Below are 6,246 nucleotides of genomic sequence, written 5' to 3' on the forward strand. Positions count from 1 at the left end.
TGAGGGTGAAAGGTCAGAATCATTCCCCATTCCCCTGTTGAAAATACAAACTGTAATCTTGTTTTATCAGCCCCTTTACCTCCATGTCGACAGAGAAGGCATTACAAATTAAATCACGAATATTTCCATATTGTCCTTGTAATGTAATCATCTTTTTTTCATCTAGTATCAGGCAACTGTTAGAAAATAGAAAAATAGTACAACTGTGGTAGTCACTACAGAGCTGGAATAATAAGGGGTGGCATGGTGGCTCAGTGGTTAGCACTGCTGCCTCACAGCACCAGGGACCCAGGTTCGATTCCAGCCTCGGGTGACTATCTGCGTGGAGTTTGCGCGTTCTCCCTGCGTCTGTGTCCCCTCTGGGTGCTCCTGTTCCCTCGTGCAGGCCAGGTGAATTGGCCATACTTAAATTGCCCATAGTGTTAGGTGCATCAGTTGGAGGGAAATGGTTCTGGGTGGGTTGCTCTCCGGAGGGTTGGTTGGGCTGAAGGGCCTAATTCCACACTGTAGGGAATCTGATCTAAATTACTTTGTCATGCATTATATCATCACTGAGCAAGGGACATGTAAAAACAGAAAGGAAGACTTACATTTGTATAGCACCTTCATGACCCCAGTGGCTAAATGCTCTACTGCTAACTAAGTAGTTTTGAAAGTATTTTCTCTGTTGTAGTGCGGAAAGGACAGCAGCTAATTTCTATACCATCATGAATATGTAATGGATTAATTAGAGCAACTATGAAGATATTGATACAATGTACCACAGCTAGATCCTAAATAAGATGAACGACCAGTTAGTCTGTCTTTGGTGCTGTTCAGTTGAAGAATAAATGTTGATACTGAGGGATTTCTGGAGTCTCCTACGAGAGAGCGGAACAAACAATTTGGGCAAAGGTGGCCGATCAGACAGGAAAGCCCACATCGAGGGCCGAAGGGCCTGTACTGTTCTATGTCCTAACATTCCAAAGGTGGCCCACAAGCAACGATGTTCTAAGCTGTTTCGTTAATCATGGTTGGGAGATAAATATTGAGTGTGACACCAGAGTTAAAGTTTCTTTAGACAGTGACTTTGATTGTTTCACAGAAAACTAAGAGAGCCTCTGTTTAACGGGGAACCTCCAACCATCCCCTGGCATTGCATCACCGCTATTGTGGTGTCCACATCCTTTGAATGGGACCTCACCTCACGGTTTTCTGACTGAGAGGCATGAATGAGAAAATACGACCTTTATAGTAGTCTCAATAGACCTGCAGTTCCAATCTGGAGTGACATCAACGATGGCCAGGGTTGGGGGCCTTGATGAATGGAACTACAATACTTTTTTAAAAACCTAAACACTTAAATTATTAGAATTTAAAGATCATTTAACCTGCTTAATCTATGCTGCCGGTTACTTGTTCGTGAGTATCCTTCAGATTAGATTTTTTAGATTAGATTCCCAACAGAATGGAAACGGGCCCTTCGGCCCTACCAGTCCACACCGACCCTTCGAAGAGAAACCCACCCAGACTTATTTCCCTCTGACTAATGCATCTAACACTACGGGCAATTTAGTATGGCCAATTCACCTGACCTGCACATCTTTGGACTATGGGAGGAAACTGGAGCACCCGGAGGAAACTTATCAACATAAGCCTCTTAAAGTCACAGTATTGTCACATTTCTCCAGCTTCCTCTTGAATGGACCTGTGTATTTACCTAGAAAACAATACAGTGGATGGATGATAATGAAATAGCATTAATTAAAATGCAACTGAAGGTGTTCTTCCATTGAAAACCAACCAATCCTGTCCTCCCCTGATATCTAGTTCAAAGGTAGCTTTGTACATAACTATGGAAAGCCACAAGCGCCTGTTCAGATCAGTGTGCCGCTGAGGGAGTGTCACCTTGTCTGATCTGCCACCTTTGCCCAAATTGTTTGTTCCGCTCTCTCGTAGGAGACTCCAGAAATCCCTCAGTATCAACATTTTTTCTTCAACTGAACAGCACCAAAGACAGACTAACTGGTCGTTCATCTTATTTAGGATCTAGTTGTTGTACATTGTATCAATATCTTCGTAGCTGCTCAAATTAATCCATTACATATTCATGATGGTATAGAAGTCGCAGCATGGATACAGGCCGTTCAGCCGAACACGGGTTTATGGTGGGCATGTTCCTTCAATCCATCTTTACCTCAGCCCATGAACATATTCTTTCATGAACATTCCTTTCTCCCAGAGAAGCTGGTTTAATTTCCCCTTTAACACACCTATACCATTTGTCTCAACTACTCCTGTGGTAGCAACTTCCACAGTCTCCATGCTCTCTAAATAAAGACATTTCTCCTCAATTCATTATTTGTAACTACCTTGTATTTTGGATCCCTGGTATTTATTTTCTCTACAAAGGAGAGATCTTCACTATGTCCAAACCATGTCATAATTTTAAAGATCTTCATTAGGTTACTTCCTTGTCCCCCCTTATCCAGAGGCAAAGTAATCGCAGCCTGGTCCACTTTTCTACAGTAGAAAGAACATTCCGGTATTATTCTGGAATTTTTTTTGCACCTCCTGCAATGCCCCTACATCCTTTTAATAGAACGGTGAACAGTTTACTGTGAAGTGCTATCTAACTTAATATATACAAATTCTATACAAGCCTAACTTAGTGTCTCTGCTATCAAGTTAAATCCCTGACCCCAAATGCTTTCATTACTTTTTATTAGTCAGTGACATGGTGGCTCAGTGGTTAGCACTGCTGCCTCACAATGCCAGGGCCCTGGGTTTGATTCCAGCATCAGGCTGTGTGGAGTTTGCACATTCTCCCTGTGTCTGTGTGGGTTTCCTCCCACAGTCCAAAGGTGTGCAGGTTAGGTAGATTGGCCATGCTAAATTGCCCATAGTGTTCAGGAATGTGTATTAGTCAGGGGGATATGTAGGGGAATAGGTTTTGGTGGGATACTCTTTGGAGGGTTGATGTGGACTTGTTGGGCCGAAGGGCATATTGGGATTCTATGATTTATACCATTGAAGCTCTTTGGGGTGTGTCTGGGGTGAGATGGTAAATTACTCCCCAAATCTGTGGTCCATAGACACCATCTGGACAAGAATCCTTTGGGTAATTCTTTTCTCTGAGAGCTCCTTGGGAAAAGGTACACTGGATAATCACTGATTGAAAGGAGCACTTCACATTGACGGCAAATCTGAGCTGATTCAGTCTGAGTCCTCTGGAGATTGGTAGAATGTTCTCACTGAGACAATGCAAGTTCTGAAAGTTAGACACTGAGAGATGGTTTCTGATGGATGTGGAATTCAAAGCACATGGGCACAGAGTTGGGATAAGGCCAACCATTTAGGAGGAGAAATTCCTTCACTCAAAGGATTATAAATAGAAGGAATGCTGTACTCCAGTGGAAGTTTTGTTTAAAATTCATTCCTGGGATGTGTGCATCGTGGGCCACACTAATATTTATTATCCAGCTCTGATTGCCCAGAGGGCACTTAAGAGTTAACCACTGGAGTCATATGTAGGCCAGACCAGGTGAGGATGGCAGATTTCCTTCCCTGAAGGACATTAGTGAACCTGACAGGTTTTCCCCAGCAATTAACCCTGTCACCATTAGACCCTTAATTCCAGACTTGTATTGAAACTCAAATTCCACTATCTGCCATGGCAGGAGTTGAACCCAGGTCCCTAGAATAATACCTGAGTTAATAGTCTCATGATACCACTCAGCCATTGCCAGTGATCTGCTGTTGACTACATTTAAGGCTGGGTTTAATAGATTGTTGGTCTCTCAGGGAACGCAGGTGGAGCTGAACACACAGCTAGATTATATTTCCTATGGTATGGAAACAGGCCCTTCGGCCCAACAAGTCCACACCGACCCTCTGAAGAGTAACCCACCCAGACCCATTTCCCTCTGACTAATGCACCTAACACTCTGGGCAATTTAGCATGGCCAATTCACCTGACCTGCACATTTTTGGATTGTGGGAGGAAACCAGAGCACATGGGAGGAAACACGCACAAACATGGAGAGAATGTGCAAACTCCACACAAACAGTCGCCTGAGGCGGGAACTGTACCCAGGTCTGTGGCGCTGTGAGGCAGCAGTGCTAACCACTAAGCCACCATGCTGCACTAGCTATGATGGTATTAAATATTGGAGCAGATGTGATGGGCTAAATGGTCTGCTCCTGCTCCTATTCTCGTATTCATTCTTCAGTTCTTCCCCTTCCCTCCTCTTGACCTAACTTCCTCATCGATGAGAGAAGGTGGCTAGCACGTCAGGACTGACCTAGATTCAGTCTCTGAGTAGCCTCCACAACAAGGCCGCTGTGCATTGTCAGGGTGAGTTTTGGGATCCTCCCTGACATTAATCCATCACCGTCCCCCAGCCTCAAACTTCAGCATTTCGATGTTTCCAACTGTCTCCTGCTGTTGCGACCATCTGACCCACAGGCCTAGAAATGAGTGCAATCGATACGGCCCACCAGCAGACAACCTCCAGACATCAGACAACCTGCAGCCAATTTTCCTTCCCTCCCTCCGTTAACCCCAATCCGAATGGGAAGACCAGTGCCCTGCAGCCGATAGCCTGATTCACAAGTGGAAGTCAGGCTGAGCTGCCCGCACTGATATCCTCAGGGTTGACCTCAGGAATGTGACCTCCTGGAAGCAGCCGGAACACCTTCTCATCCCTTTGGTGCAAGAGTGGGTCAGTGCTTCATTTCACAAATAACTCACTCCCCCCTGCCCCCACCCCGGTCGCCCCAGGCTTCAGACATTTCAGTGGGTGCAGGTAGGAAGGAGAAGATGGCTTTACCGAAAATAAAGTTGAGACAGACGTGTGTTGCTTGGAAGGAGTCGAAATGAGTAGCAGATGTCTGTTGATTAACAGCATGCATGTGATGACAGGTTTGACACAATTGCAGCGCTGTTAGTTACAGAACAGCTGCTCTTGAATTCCAGCGCCGAGTTTAGACACAAGCCCTTCTCCCTCCTCGACAGGAACAGTCACGGCGAGGTGCCTGCTATCCCACTTTAAGACGATAAAGACGAAATAACAACTATTGAATTAAACGGGAGTGTTTGGGCCATGCTTACTTCTGTTACCTGACAGGATGCTGGCTCAGTCTGCATTTAGTACATATCCCTCATATTCTTTTCGAATGGGTGTTTAACATTGAATTTACTGTACTAGCTCAAAGAAGGGTATCCAAGATGCAGAGTGGCCAGTGTTGGACTGGGATGGACAAAGTCAGAAATCACACCATCATTGGGTTATAGTCCAACAGGTTCATTTGAAATCACAAGCTTTCAGAGCACTGCCCCTTCGACATCATTTCACCTGATGAAGGAGCAATGCTCCAAAAGCTTGTGATTTCAAATAAACCTTTTGGACTTACAGCTGGTGTCGCATGAGTTCTGACAAATATGGTATTTACAGGTTGTGACAAAAAGCTACTTCATGGAATGGGCAGTTTCTCAGCTACATCCAACATTCACACTGTGCATTTCCCAGGAACATCTCCATCTCTAAGTAAGTAATAAACTTTATCATCTGAGAGAACGATAGTCCTTCCATATTTCGGGAGCACCTGTTTCACCAACTTTTACATGAACTGATTTACTTGGTTGCCAGGTCCAACCAGTACAATCCTTGCTTCAAGAACTTCTGCTCTGGAACATTCTGGAAGCATGAGGCTGCCTTTTGTCACCTTCTCTGCTGCAACCCTTCCCACCAAAACATGGTCGAAGATGGGCAGAAACGTTTTAAATGCCAGACCTGTCATACCTGCTGCCACTTCTAGAAAGCACTAGAAATGATTTGATTTTGATTTCATTTATTATTGTCCCATGTACCTCAGTACAGTGAAAAGTTTTGTTTTGCGTGCTTGTGCATACCACACAAAGACCATAGGGTGATTGAACAGACCAAGGAATACAGTTACGGCTACAGAAAAGGTGCACAAAGAGTAAGATCAACATTAGATTCAAAATTTGAGAGGTCCATTCAGAAGTCTAATAACAGCAGGGAAGATGATGTTCTTGAATCTGTTTCAGAGATGCCGGTGTTGGACTGGGGTGGACAAAGTTAAAAGTCACACAGCACCAGGTTATTACAGGTGGCACGGTGGTTAGCATTGCTGTCTCACAGCGCCAGAGACCTGGGTTCAACCACCTAACAACTATGGACAATTTAGCATTGTCAATTCACCTGACCTGCACATCTTCAGGATGTGGGAGGAAACATGAGC

The 6,246-nt window shown here is 44.6% G+C and overlaps 1 pseudogene; it reads right to left on the reverse strand.

Moving 5' to 3' along the window:
• Positions 1-5,490: 5,490 nt before the first annotated feature.
• On the reverse strand, positions 5,491-5,781 carry LOC122561415 (10 kDa heat shock protein, mitochondrial pseudogene; annotated as a pseudogene).
• Between the last annotated feature and the right edge of the window lie 465 nt (positions 5,782-6,246).

Source organism: Chiloscyllium plagiosum, unplaced genomic scaffold (genome assembly GCF_037043375.1).
Source record: "Chiloscyllium plagiosum isolate Xiang-an unplaced genomic scaffold, Cpla_swu_hap1 HiC_scaffold_22, whole genome shotgun sequence".
NCBI lineage: Eukaryota > Metazoa > Chordata > Chondrichthyes > Orectolobiformes > Hemiscylliidae > Chiloscyllium > Chiloscyllium plagiosum.